The sequence below is a fragment of the Pseudorca crassidens genome, chromosome 15, assembly GCF_039906515.1.
Source record: "Pseudorca crassidens isolate mPseCra1 chromosome 15, mPseCra1.hap1, whole genome shotgun sequence".
Taxonomy (NCBI): Eukaryota; Metazoa; Chordata; class Mammalia; order Artiodactyla; family Delphinidae; genus Pseudorca; species Pseudorca crassidens.
The window spans coordinates 40,257,555-40,271,853 of record NC_090310.1 but is presented as its reverse complement, the minus strand read 5'-3'; the positions used below and the strand labels follow the sequence as shown (position 1 = coordinate 40,271,853).

General features: G+C 45.7%; 1 protein-coding gene across 4 annotated transcripts in view; it reads right to left on the bottom strand.

Annotated features, from left to right (window-relative positions):
- ZNF133 (zinc finger protein 133) overlaps positions 1–10,523 on the bottom strand; it is a 28,378-nt gene extending 17,855 nt beyond the window's left edge. For 2 of the 4 annotated variants that reach the window (XM_067707320.1, XM_067707321.1), the window contains exon 1: positions 10,107–10,523. The gene's annotated coding sequence lies outside the window, so the exon portion shown is untranslated. Of the gene's footprint in view, positions 1–9,817; positions 9,989–10,106 lie in introns of those variants that run through there. The other 2 variants (XM_067707323.1, XM_067707324.1) reach the window with 1 other exon arrangement.
- Between the last annotated feature and the right edge of the window lie 3,776 nt (positions 10,524–14,299).

Below are 14,299 nucleotides of genomic sequence, written 5' to 3'. Positions count from 1 at the left end.
GAAGGACAAAAATTGGCCATTAGAATCAATTATCAATTCATTTCCCCTTTGGTAACCATAAGTTTGTTTTTGAAATATGTGAGTCTGTTTCTGTTTTGCAAATAAGTGCGGGGAACTAAGATACTGCAAACCACACAACCAAAAAAAAAGAAAGAAATGAAGACTAAATTGTAAGACACCAAGGAAGAATAGAGTGACATGAAAACATGATGGCCACTGAAAGCTAACAGGAGGAGATGAAAATGAAAGAAAGAAGTAAAAAGAGTTAGAGAAAAAATGGTTGAAATGGAAAACAGACAAAGAATTTCATTTGTATTAATTGCAGGTCCTGCAGAAGAAAACAAAGAAATAAACCAAAAAAGGGTTGGGATGGGGGTGGGGAGGGAACAGAACTAATATTTAAAACTATAACCCAAGAAAACTTCAAAAATAGATGACATGAATCACAGCAATATCTTTCTTGACCCACCTCCTAGGGTAATGAAAATGAAAACAAAAATAAACAAGTGGGATCTAATTAAACTTAAAAGCTTTTGCACAGCAAAGGAAACCATAAGCAAAATGAAAAGACAACCCACAGGATGGGAGAAAATATGTGCAAATGAAGCGCCAAGGGATTAATCTCCGAAATATACAAGCAGCCCATGCAGCTCTATGTCAAAAAAACAACCCAATCAAAAAATGGGCAGAAGATCTAAATAGACATTTCTTCAAAGAAGACATACATATGGCCAAAAAGCACATGAAAAGATGCTCAACATCACTCATTATCAGAGAAATGCAAATCAAAACTACAATGAAGGATCACCTAACACTGGTCGGAATGGCCATCATCAAAAAATCTACAAACAATAAATGCTGGAGAGGGTGTGGAGAAAAGGGAACCCTCTTGCACTGTTGGTGGGAATGTAAATTGGTATAACCACTATGGAGAACAGTATGGAAGTTCTTTAAAAAACTAAAAATAGAACTACCATATGATCCACCAATCCCACTCCTGTGTATATACCCAGAGAAAACCATAATTAGAAAAGATACATGCACCCCAATGTTCACTGCAGCACTAGTTACAGTAGCCAGGATACGGAAGCAACTTAAATGTCTATCAACAGAGGAATGGATAAAAAAGATGTGGTACATATATACAATGGACTATTAGCCATAAAAAAGAATGAAATAATGCCATTTGCAGCAACATGGATGGACCTAGAGATAACCATACTAAGTGAAATAAGTCAGAAAGAGAAAGACAAATATCATGTGATATCACTCATATGTGGAATCTAATTTTTTTAAATTTATTTATTTTCTTTATTTTTGACAGCGTTGAGTCTTTGTTGCTGTGCGCTGGCTTTCTCTAGTTGCGGCGAGTGGGGGCTACTCTTCCTTGCAGTGCGTGGGCTTCTCACTGCGGTGGCTTCTCTTGTTGTGGAGCATGAGCTCTAGGTGCTCAGGCTTCAATAGTTGTGGTGCCCAGGCTCAGTAGTTGTGGCTCACGGGCTCTAGAGCACAGGCTCAGTAGTTGTGGTGCACAGGCTTAGTTGCTCCGTGGCATGTGCGATCTTCCCGGACCAGGGCTCGAACCCGTGTCCCCTGCGCTGGCAGGCGGATTCTTAACCACTGCGCCACCAGGGAAGCCCCTGGAATCTAATTTTTTAAAATGATATAAATGAACTTATTTACAAAACAGAAACAGACTCGCAGATTTCAAAAACAAACTTATGGTTACCAAAGGGGAAATGTGGGGGGGGGGGCATAAATTAGGAGCTCGGGATTAACATACATACACTACTACATATAAAATATATAGATAGATATAGATAGATAACCAACAAGGACCTACTGTATAGCACAGGGAACTCTACTCAATACTCTGTAATAACCTATATGGGAAAAGAATCTAAAAAAGAATGAATATATGTATATGTATAACTGAATCACTTTACTGTACACCTGAAACTAACACAACATTGTAAATCAACTGTACTCCAACAAAATTTTTTTTTAAAATGACCTGAATCTAAATATGAAAGGGCTTACAGAGTACAAGGGAAGAATTGACTCACAACGAACAACTTCAAGGTATCTACTGGAAAAACTATCAGACTTTGAAGAATAACAACAAAAATCCTAAGTGACTCTAGGCAAAAAATATACCAGACTTCCATCAGACTTTTCATAATCGTCATTCAACCCTTGTGCATTGCTGGGGGGAATGTACAATGGTGCAACCACTATGGAAAATAATATAGCAGTTCCTCAAAAAATTAAAAATAGAAATTATCAAAAAAAAAAAGAAATTATCATATGATCTACCAGTTCCACTTCTGGGTATTTCCCCAAAAGAATTGAAAGCAGGGACTTGAACAGATATTTGTACACTTGTGTGAGCAGCATTATTCACAATAGCTACAATGTGAAAGTAATCCAAGTGTCTGTCAATAGATGAATGGATAAACAAAATGTGGTATATACATACAATGAATATTATTCAGCCTCAAAAAAAATTCTGACACATGCTACAACATGGATGAACTTTAAAGATATTATGCTAAGTGAAACAAACCAAACACAAAAGGACAAATACTATATGATACCACTTATATGAGGTACCTAGAGTAATCCATAGAGACAGGAAGCAGAATGAAGGTTGAGAGCAGTTGGGGGGAAGGGGAAATAGAGAGTTACTGTTTAATGGGTACAGAGTTTCAGTTCTGCAGGTGGAGAGTGCGGATGGTTGCACAACAATATGAATGTACTTAACGCTACTGAACTATACACTGAAAATGGTTAAGATGGTAAATCTTATGTTATATATATTTTACCACATTAAATGCATGGCAAAAATATACCATCATTCAAAGCAATAAGAAAATATTCCACCATGACAAAGTGGGATTTACCCAGAAACGTAAGACTGGTTCAATATTAGAAAATCCATTACCATAATACACTATATTAATGAACAGATCCAAGAAGAAAAATCATGATTGCATTTATACATACTGAAATATTCTTTAACAAAACTCAACTCTCATTCTTCCAATATCCAATTCAATGTAAGATTGATGAATCCATAAAACTTTTCATTTTTAATTTTAGACTTAAAAAGAAGTTGCAAAAATGTCAATTCCCATATAACCGTCACTTAGTTTTCTCTAATGTTAACATCTTGGAAAACCAAAATACAATGATCAAAACCAGGAAATTAACATTGATATAATACTATTATCTAAACTACAACTCTTAACCACATTTCAACAGTTTTTCCACTAATGTCCTGTCCTTCCTCTGGTCCAGATATCAACTGAGCTTCCAACATTGCATTTAGCTGTCATATATCTTTCATCTCCTCCAATCTGTGACAGTTCCTTCTTTCATGAAAGTGACATTTTTGAACAACATCCGTCAATTTTGGTTTATCTGATTTTTAAAAAATGATTAGAATGATATTAGTTCATTTGGGGCTAGAATTCCTCAGAAGTCATGTGTCTTTTTCAGTGCACCCTATCAAGGGGTTCGTGATATTGATATGTTTCATTATTGACGATGTTAACCTTAATCTTGATCACTTGGTTAAGGCAGTGTCTGCTGGCTTTCTCCATTGCAAAGTCACTCTTTTTCCCTTTATAATTAATATGTATCTTGGGAGAGATACTTTGAGATTATACAAATAACGTATTTCTCTTCAATCTTCCACCCACTAATTTCAGCATAATTTTGTGGGACCTGTCTGCAACAATTATTACTGTGGTGTTGACCAAATGACAATGTTCTATTTCCCTCCTTCATTCTAAATTCATTAACTGGGGACTTCCCAGTTGGTGGCACAGTGGATAGGACTCCATGCTCCCAATGCAGGGGGCCTGGGTTCGATCTCTGGTCAGGGAACTAGATCCCACATGCATGCCACAACTAAGAGTTTGCATGATCCAACTAAGGAGCCTGCCTGCTGCAACTAAGACCCGGTGCAACCAAATAAATAAATAAATAAATATGAAAAATAAATAAATTAATTAATTAATTGGAATTCTTCTGTAAACAAGAGTTGTCCCTTCTTATTTATTTCAGCGTGGATTTACAGTTTATCCTATGGGTTATATTAGAATATTATCACTTTATTATATGTGGAATCTAAAAAAATGGTACAAATGAACTTAAAAAACAGAAATGAGTCACAGATATAGAAAATAAACTTATGGTTACTGGGGGGAAAGGTTGCGGGGGGGAAGGGATAAATTGGGAGATTGTGACTGACATATACACACTACTATATATAAAATAGATAGCTAAAAAGAACCTACTATATAGCACAGGGAACTCTACTCAATACTCTGTAATGACCTATATAGGAATAGAATCTAAAAAACAGTGGATATATGTATATGTACAACTGATAACTTCGCTGTACAGCAGAAACGAACACAACATTGTATGGCAACTATACTCCAATAAAAAAATAAAAGAGGATGAGGTGAGAGAGTAGCATTGACATATATACACTACCAAATGTAAAATGGATGGATGGGAAGCTGCTGTACAGAACAGGGAGATCAACTCAATGCTTTGTGATGACCTAGAGGGGTGGGATAGACAGGGGTGGGATAGGGAGGGTGGGAGGGAGGCTCAAGAGGAAGGGGATATGGGGATATATGTGGAGATATGGGGATATATGTATACATATGGCTGATTCACTTTGTTGTACAGCAGAAACTAACACAACATTGTGAAGCAATTTTACTCCAATAAAGATGTGAAAAAATAAAATAAAAAGAATATTATCACTATTTTGCTGCTCAAATTATTTCAACTTCAAACATTGGGAGCTGCTTCAGACTGGCCTCATTCCTGCTTTAACCAATAAATGTGGCACAAGTGACACTGTGTCAGTTACAAGCTTAAGTCTTTTTTTTTTTTTTAATATTTATTTATTTATTTTGGCTGTGCTGGGTCTTAGCTGCAGCATGTCGGATCTAGTTCCCTGACCAGGGATTGAAGCCAGGCCCCCTCCATTGGGAGTGTGGAGTCCTACCCACTGGACCACCAGGGAAGTCCCACAGGCTTAAGTCTTAAGAAGGCTACACAGCTTATGCTCTCAGGAGGCGCGAGATGCCACTTTAAGAACTTCAACTCCCCTGCTGGAGGGACCACACAGAAGCAGAGGCCCCGATACTCCGCGAAGAGAGAGCGTGGGGCCCAGGTGCTCCCAGCCTTCCAGCCAGTCCACTAAAGCACCAGATGTGTGACGGAACCGTCTTGGATGGTCCAACCCAAAAGAGTCCACAAGTGACTTTGGGGGAAAATTCAGCTGGATCTATAACTCCCACGGAGCAGAAGGACTGCCCAGCGGATTTAACCGAAGGAACTGGGAGAGATGATAACATGGTGGCTCCTCTACGCCATGGGCTTGGGGAGCTTGTTGTGCAGCAATCAGTAATGAAAGCCCTCACAGACATGCTGTGCCTCTGCCTTCTTCAGCTCTGTTAATGACAGAAGCATCCTTCCCATCACCCACATGCTGACTCGGGCACCAGGTGTACTTCTCTTCCTGCCAAATCACACCAGTCACCAAGGCCTACTGAGTCCACCTCCAAGAACTCTCTATGCCTCCCACCCCCAACCCATCTGGGGAAGGGACAGTCCCTCCTGAGAGAGGCTCTGCAGACCATCTCCCGACATCCCGGCCAGCCTGATCCGTTCCTCCCAGAATTAGCTCCACCTACACATGGCTGGATTACTTATTAAAAATGTCCTAAGCTCTTACTGTGCGACAGACACTATCTTAGACCCTGGGGATACAGAAGTGAACAAAGACAAAAACATCTGCCCTCACTGACATGCAAGTTTAGAGAAGGAAGATGGACATATTAAATTAACAAATAAAACACACACCAGATCAGAAAGTAATAAGTGAGATAAAGAAAATAAAGCAGGGAAGCAGAAAAGAAGTAACACAAAAGAGACGGGGTTTTGAGATTTTAAATAGTGGTTAGGAAGGCCTTGCTGAGAAGATGATTGAATAAAAATCTGAAGGCTGTGAGGGATGAGCCAAGTGAGTAACTTTGAAGAGAGCATCACATGCAAGAGAACAGCCAGTGCAAAGGCCCTGAGGCGAGAGTCGGCCTGGCACCGTCAAGGCACAGAGACAGTTCACTGTGGCTGGTATGCGGTGACTGACACTGAGTGGGGGAGGTTCTGACTTTGACTGAGGTGAGAAGCCACTGGAGGTCTTTGAGCAAATGCATGACCTGCCTGCTGAACTGACTAATACAGCTGTACTGAGAGGGACAAGGAAGGAAGCAGAGAGATCACTCAAGGGCTATGACCATTCAGGTGAGGTGGTGGCCCAGACCACAGCAGGAGCGGCGGAGGCTGCTTACTGGGGATATGGAGTGTAAGAGCAAGAAAGGAGTCGAGGATGACTCCGAAGTTCTGAGCCTGAGGAAGCTGAAGGCGTTGCCATGTCTCTGCTCCCTTTTACAGCTTAACTCCCTGAAAGAACTGTCCATCCTCCACAGGGTCGGGGCATGTTTACAGGAGTTGATCAGAGTTTGTTGTTGGACACATCAAGTTTGGATGCCCATGAGATACCCAAGTGGAAATGCCAAGTAGACAGGAGACTGGGATTTGGAGTTGAAGAGAGAGATCTTGGCTGAACCTCAGAGGGATGGCATCTCAGGCCTTGAGAGTGGACGGGGCCACCAAGGAGAGATGGAGCTGAAGCGGGGCCTTCCACAGGGGTTCTGGGAGTAAAGAAGCCAGCCAAGGAGACAGAGGAGGCGCAGCCTATGAGGTAGGAGGAAAACCTGGAAACCAGGGACAGCAACATGAAAGGAGATCCTAAGACGAATGCAACTATGTAAAATGTTGCTGAGCATGGACTGGTATTTAGCCACAGGAAGCTCAGTGGTAACTTAGACAAAGAATATTTTTTAGTGGGTAAAGCTGAAAAGCCTTACTGGAATATTTAAAAGGCAATGGAAGGATATTAACGGAGACATCAAGAAAAGAGAATTCTTTCAAGGAGTTTAGCTCTGAAGGGGAGGAAAGCTGCAGGGCAAGAGCTGGAGGGAAACTGTGGTCCCTGCTCTGCTCAGGACCCTTTACTGGGTCCCTCCCGCACCCACATCAAGTCCACACTAACTTGCTATTCAGGGCTCACTCCACTAATGCCCACAGCGCACTCTCCAATCAGACTCCCCATGTGAACTTCCATCCTTCCAGCAAGGATGACACTCATGTCTTCACCATGCATCACTCACTTAGTCTCACTTAACCTGGCACTCATTTAACCCGGTCCCAGGAACCCTATCAGTGGCTCAAGAAGCACAAGATAAGGCACCCGACCGTCAAAGAACCACCTCCCAGTCCAATGGGACAGCTGGACAGTCATGACACAGCCTGAGCCCTGGGGTCCTGATGTGTCAAGCATCCCACAGCGAATGGGAGCCCGGGAATACTGCTGGGGACGTGCAGCGTGCTCTGCCGGGGGAGCCCGTACCAGCTCATCACAGGAGTTGATGCTCAAGCAGAGAGGTACGGAGAAACAAAAGCAGACAATGGAATAAGTTTCCATGCAGCTGTAAAGCAGGGTCTGACGAGTGTGGGGATTAGGGGAGGACACTGAAAGGGTGACTTGGAGAACAAGTTGGAAGCATTAATAATAATTCTAACGAACAGTTACTGAGTATTTATGTACTAGGCGCTCTAACCGCATGGCTAGGGTTATCACACCCAACATCCCTGTCAGGTGGACACCATTCTGATCCCCATTTGGCAGATGAGGAACAGAAGGCTCAGAGAGGCAACATAACATGCTCAGGGCCACACAGCTAGATATGGTGAAACTGAGATTTGAATCTGGGCAGTCAGACTTTGGAGTGGGGACAGAAGCAAACGATTAGAAAGGTCCCTTTCTAGCAGGCTGAATGGCAAGATCAGTATTTATACCTCAGGTGCCCAACTCAAGAGGCAGCGGTGGGGGAAGGGGGGGCAGAGGGAGAAGAAGGTGGAGAAGAGGCAGGAGCAAGGGCGCTGCAGGAGTGGAGACGGGGAAGAAGAAGGGGATCCAGCGCACAGCACAGGGGAGAGAACACGGCAGCCACCGAACAGGAGGTAAGTCTGGAAAGAACAAAGAGGCCCAGCTTGTACCAAGGGCAGAAGTTGCAGATGTTAACCAGATCTGCAAGGTTAGAAGAAATGCGGGGAGAGGGGCAGAGACAGGGAAAACCACCACACCGAATTCCACATACATCTCCCTCTCCTGTCTCTGACCAGAGCTGTTCTGACTGAAAGAAACTTTAAAACAACTGGAAAAGGAACTATTCATTTTGTTGGGTGTAATGATGAAATTGTGGTTATATTACAACAAGAAGTCCTTATGTGTAAGCTGCCTTCTGAGGTAACTGTGTGTGAAATGACAGGCCTGGGACAAAAAGGCAGTGAGAGCGCTGGACGGAACAAGACCAGAAGGCCGAGGCCTTCACGGCGGACAAGCCCCGGGAGTGAGCAGGTGTGAGCAAACGCTGAGACGGAGCGCTGGCGCCAGGATGGAGGGGTAGTGAAGGAGGACGCTGGGTCTGAAGAACAGTCCCTGTGAAAATGGCCACCCTTACAACAGGCCTTGCTTCCTGGGGAAACCAGCTGGGGCCCTGATCCCGGGAATGGGGCATTACAAGGCACAAGATGTCAAAGTTGGGCGAAGGAAACCCACCCATGGTCCAGCAGGCAAAAGGCAAGCGGCCCCCACCTGAGGCTGGGCTGTCAGGAGCCCAGGGTCCTCCCCTGGCCCACCAGGCAGTCCTCTCTGGGCAGGCAGGAGCCACAGGGGGCAGAATGAGAACCGAAAGGTTCAGGAGAGTCGCTGGAAACTCTCAAGCTCCAGCAGGGTAGGGTTTCCTCTTCCTTAAAGGCATCAGGAAGGGACCTGACACAGAAGAAAAGACTGCGGGCAGCTTGCTGGGAACAGAGCTGTTATGTAGGCTAGAACACGGGCCTTAGCTGATCCTCTCTCACCGCTGATCTTTACTAGGGAAGTTCACACTCACTGGGCACTTAGTATATACCGGAGACTGTTTCGGGCGCTGGATGAGTTTCACCTCATTCTAGCCTCCCAACCCAGTGAAGTAAGATTTATTATTTTCATTTTACAGATGAGATAACCGAGGCACAGTGAGGTCAGTCTCTTGCCTAAGGTGACACAGTTATAAGGTGACAGAGTCTGGATGCAATCTGGCCGTGGAGGCCAGGCTCTTAAGCAGGGCAGTGACAGCGAACCTCTGCGGGTTGTAAGGATTCTGTGTATCATTCTGAGATGAATCAAGATTGTTCACGAGGTGATAAGGGTTAAGTCTGCGTGATGATCTACGGAGTTCTATTTATTTCCCTTTAAAATTTCTCCGTAATAAAAATTTAAAATGGAACGTAAGATCCCAAAGCCGGGCCACACCAGAGATGTCTAAATCCTTGATTCCCGTGATCAATGATGGTTTCCAGGACCTCTGAAAAACTTGCTCGGTGGGCCCCAGACGACCTCTTCCTCCAAGTCCCAAACCCAGGGGCGACCAGCCAAACTGAGACACCCCCCACACGCACCCCGCAAGATCGCGCCAAAATGGCCACTCCACACCCAGCCCATCCCGGGCGCGTTGGCCCACGCCGGCCGCCCATCCGCGGGAGGCCTCAGCAAAGCCGACGGGTAGCCGGGCCCGAAAGAAGACTACCAGCTCCCACCCACCAGAACTCGAGACACCTGGCACCGGGGCCTGCTGGCACCTGTCACCCCCTCGGAAACATAAGGCCCCCGAAGCTTACTTACTCAAACCCCTAAACCCGGGGACTCGTGGCATGAGCGACCGCCTCTCCCAATACCGCTATTTCGGCCAAGGCCGAACCTAGGAGGAGGCCGGAGCCCAGCAGCCGCCACCACTGGGCATCGCGGCTGGGCTTCACCCACGTCCCTCGGAGATGCGCGCCCACATTCCCCAAATGTGACACCCGGTAGGGCACGGCCTGAGCCACGACAGCGCGTCCCCGCCGCCACCTCCTCTCCCCACCACCCGAACCGTCTCCAGCCCCAGCCCGCAGGCCAGTCTTTCAGGACTTACCTTTCTGCGCGGGGAAGGACACGGCTGCAGCGAGGGCCCGCGGGAGCCACACTCACCAGCGCCACCAAAGAACAAGGGGTCACTAGAGCCACCAGCTCGGGGGCCACTCCAGCAGGACGCCAGGACTACACTACCCAGAATCTTCGGGTCGCGCCGGGACCACACCTCCCAGTATGCTCGGCGCTATCAAGCGCGCCGCCCGCCAGGCGCTCCCACTGGCCTCTGAGGGAGCCGTTTCTGGGTGACATGCTCCGGCCACCGGAGAATGGCCACTGTGGCGCCCGGATTCCCCCTGTTTTTTTTTCTTCAAACCACGTGGAGAAGGCATGTAGCGAAAGCATGTAGCTTCTCTCCGTGCACTGACCCCCTCCTCTAACACCTCCACCTCAAAGACTACCCTCCCAACTGACCCCTGCAGTGACTTCCGCATCCGGTGCCGAGCCCGCCCCCTCGGTTGGCGGAAGTGACGTGTAAGGGGCGCTTCCGTTTGGCTCCTTGGGTGGGCGCCGGTGGGTGGCGCTGGGACGTGCGGTCTACCCCGCTCCAGTTGCGGGGAAGCGAGGCTGTGCTCGCGCTCCGTGAGCGCCGCGCGGGCGTGGTGTCCACCAGTTCACATAACCCTTGAACTCACTTAAACCCATGGCGGGGGTGGTTACTGAGACTGGGAGAGACAAGGCATATTACCGGGATCTCCGACCGAAGGAGGCAGACGCGGGTTCCTGCCCATGTCCGCAACCGAAACATCCCTCTGTGCTCCCTGAGGTCTTGTCCCTGTGTGGAGTCCACAGATTTATGGGCAGCCTCTCATCCATCTAGTGGGGGGACAGGAGCCTCAGTGATAGACCATAGCTTGGGGCTGATCCCCTCATAGTCTTCGCTCTGTGTACCGGAAAAAGACAACAACCTGAAAGTTGAGAATTATGTTTCATTTGGTGGGCTTACACCTGGGAGACAGCCGCTCAGCTAGCTCTGGGGAACTGTTTCAAAGAGGTATGGGAGGAGCCAGGATATATAGGAGTTTTTGCTGAAAAAAACGCGTGGTTGAACCTCAAAAGATGACCACTAGTCACAAAAGAACACATATCTCAACTTAATGAATTTAGCACTTTTCTATGCATGGGAAGATGCAAGAGTCCGGGCTCAGTGAAATGATTCCTTTGATATGGCACTAGCTATCTAGGGCCAATATCCTGTTTTTCTCCATCCTGAAGTCGCCTCAGGGCGCATCCTCAGGGTGCACCCTCGGTGTGGCTGCAGAGACTGATGCCTTGACGGCAGGCAACATTCGTTGTTTATTGGAATGGCAGGCGCCATATTTTTTTTTTCTTTTTTTGTCCACAGCTCTCTGGGTCTTTGTTCAGGGTCAAAATGGGGCAGCACTGGTGCTATCTGGGATACCTCAACTGGGGAGCTGAAGAACACACCCCACTTCGCTGTGGAAGGGCGTTTCCACTAGGGCACCTTCTCAGTTCTGTTTACTTTCCTCAGATTTGCTTTCTGAAATTTTGTCCTCTAGGAAGACCAAGAAAATATTCACATGGCCCGGAAAGCCAGGGAGAGACAAGAATTTCCTAAAATTCCTTTTTAGCTCTTGGAGGCTGAATCCATCCCCTTCTCTTGCCCGGAAGCTGCCTTGTTCGTAATGAATTCCATTCAGCCCCTGCCCTGGAGAAAGTGCCCAGTCTGACTTGGACCCTCTCTCCACATCCCTCTCTGCCGCACCCTACGACTAGTCATTCACCAAGAAATTAGTGTCAACTGAAAATGCACAAACTGAAAGTTGAGAATTATGTTTTATCAGGCGGACTTTCTGAGGACTTCAAGCTTAGGAGGCAGCCTCTCAGTTAGCTCTGCGGGACTGCTCCGAAGAGGGAGTGGGGGAGCCAGGATATATAGGAGTTTTGCAACAAAAACCAGGTAGTCAGAACATCAAAAGGTTACTGTTAATTAAAGAAAATTAGACATCAAGTTAATAAATTTAGTGCTTTTCTATGTATGGGAAGATGCAAGAGTCTGGGTTCACTCAAATCATTCCTTTGCTACGCACCTTAGCTATCTGGGACCAGTATCCTGTTCTTTCCCATCCTGAGCCCCCTCAGGGTGCACCGTGGTGGGTGAGGTGTGGCTGCAGTGGCTGATGCCTTGGTGGCCACAACAGCCTTTGTTTACTGATCGGGCAGGTGGCATTTTTAGTCCACATTAGCTATGTGGACAAAGAAAGTCAAGGAAGTCACCTGCCCGATCAGTAAACAAATGCTGTTGTGGCCACTGCAGCCCCTCCCAACTGTGCACCCTGAGGCGATTCAGGATGGAGAAACAAGGGTACTGGCCCTAGGTAGTTGGGTGCATATCAAAGGAATGATTTCAAGGAGCCTAGACTCTTGCATCTTCCCATACATAGAAAAGTGCTAAATTCATTAACTGGAGATGTCTGGTTTTTTTTAAGTAACAGGAATCTTTGATGTTCTGACTACCTGGTTTGTTTGTTTTTTCTTCAAAAACTCCTATATATCCTGGCTCCTCCCTTACCTCTATGGAACACTCTTTCAGAGCCGTCTGAGAGGCTGTCTCCCGGGCTTAAATCCTCAGGATGTCCACCGAGTAAAATATCATTCTCAACTTTTAGGTTGTGCTTTTTTTTTTTTTTTAATCCACACTGGTCTTCAGGGATGTGATGTGGATTTCACCTAAGAGGTGTGAAGGCTGAGGAGTCCTGCTGGGAAGAACCCATACCGAGGGGTGGTGCTGGAGAATAACAGCCACCTGGTATCACTGGGTGATTATGGCTTCCCTTACAACTTAAAACTGACCTACTGAGCAGCTTAAACCCTTGACGCAGAAAAGACAAGAGAGGGAGAGCTGACCTTTGCCTTAGGAATGGACCTGACAACAAAGACGAGATTTTCCACATCTCCCCAGGGTAGGTCTGCATGTTTTTGTACAGTTGAGAATAGGTGTGTGTTGTTATTGGTAGTGTGTGATTTACCTTTGCTTAGAGAAACATGTCATTGAGTTGAATGTTTTTTTTAATTTGTACAAATACATATTTTAAACTTTAGACTTTTATTTGGAAATAATTTTAAGCTTACAGAACGTTGCAAAAATAGTGCACAGGACACCAATACTGCCTTTACCAGATTCACTTACCGCTAACATTTTCCTCCAGCGTTTCTCTCTAATTTTTCCAAGTGAGCAAGCACCCGCATGCTCTCTCTCTCTCTCCTTTTTCTTCTTTGAACCATCTGTAAGTTGCACACACCATAGACCCTTAGTTCTGTCGATGTGTGTTTCCTAAGAACAAGGACATTCTCTTACACGACCACAGTAGTTACCTGGTTCAGTAAATTTAACACTGATGCAATATTTTACATAACCTGCCATCCATACTCCAGTTTGACAACTGACCCAAGAGTGTGTTTTATAACATGACCTTACTCTAGCACAGGATCCAGTCTAGGATTTGAGTTTAGTCGTCATGTCCCTAACTTCCTCTAATCTGGAGTATTTCACAGTTGTGTTTTTGTCTTTTGTGACAACATTCTTGAAGGGTCAGGACTTCTTTTTGGTAGCTGACCATTTCTTACTGGGGTTTACCTGAGGCTCCTACATGGTTGGATCCAGCACTGACTTGAGCGGAATCGTGTCCTTCACGGGGCATCACATCTGGTGCTGCTCGATTTCTGCCTTGTACTGAAGACCATATCTGGGGAGACACTTTAAGACCATACATCCATTGATGATTCTTGCCTAAACCAGTCTTTACTGCGATGGTTACCAAGTTATGATTTTCCAATCAGCACTAGGCATTTAAATAGGATGCTATCTTAAAAGAGAAAATACAGAATTTCCAGGTAGCAATGAGACATGGGGAAGCTCAAACCCCTGATCCCAGTATCACCAGAGCCATTCGGAAGTGCAGAGGACTGGGAGAGCTCGGACAATGAAGCACGAAGCGGGCGGGGGGTGGGTGACAGGAGGCAGGAATGATGATGGAGGCGGGGGCTCCATGGATTTCCTCACCTGCCTGGCTGAGGTGTCCGTACTCAATCCTGTCCATTGGTGAGCTTATAAAATTATAACAGCACAATATCTAATTACTGAGAAAAGGAACATCATTGATATATTATTTTTTAATTTAAATAATGCATCCGTGTACCCATATATTTAATATTTTCAGAAAAGCCGATTGTCCC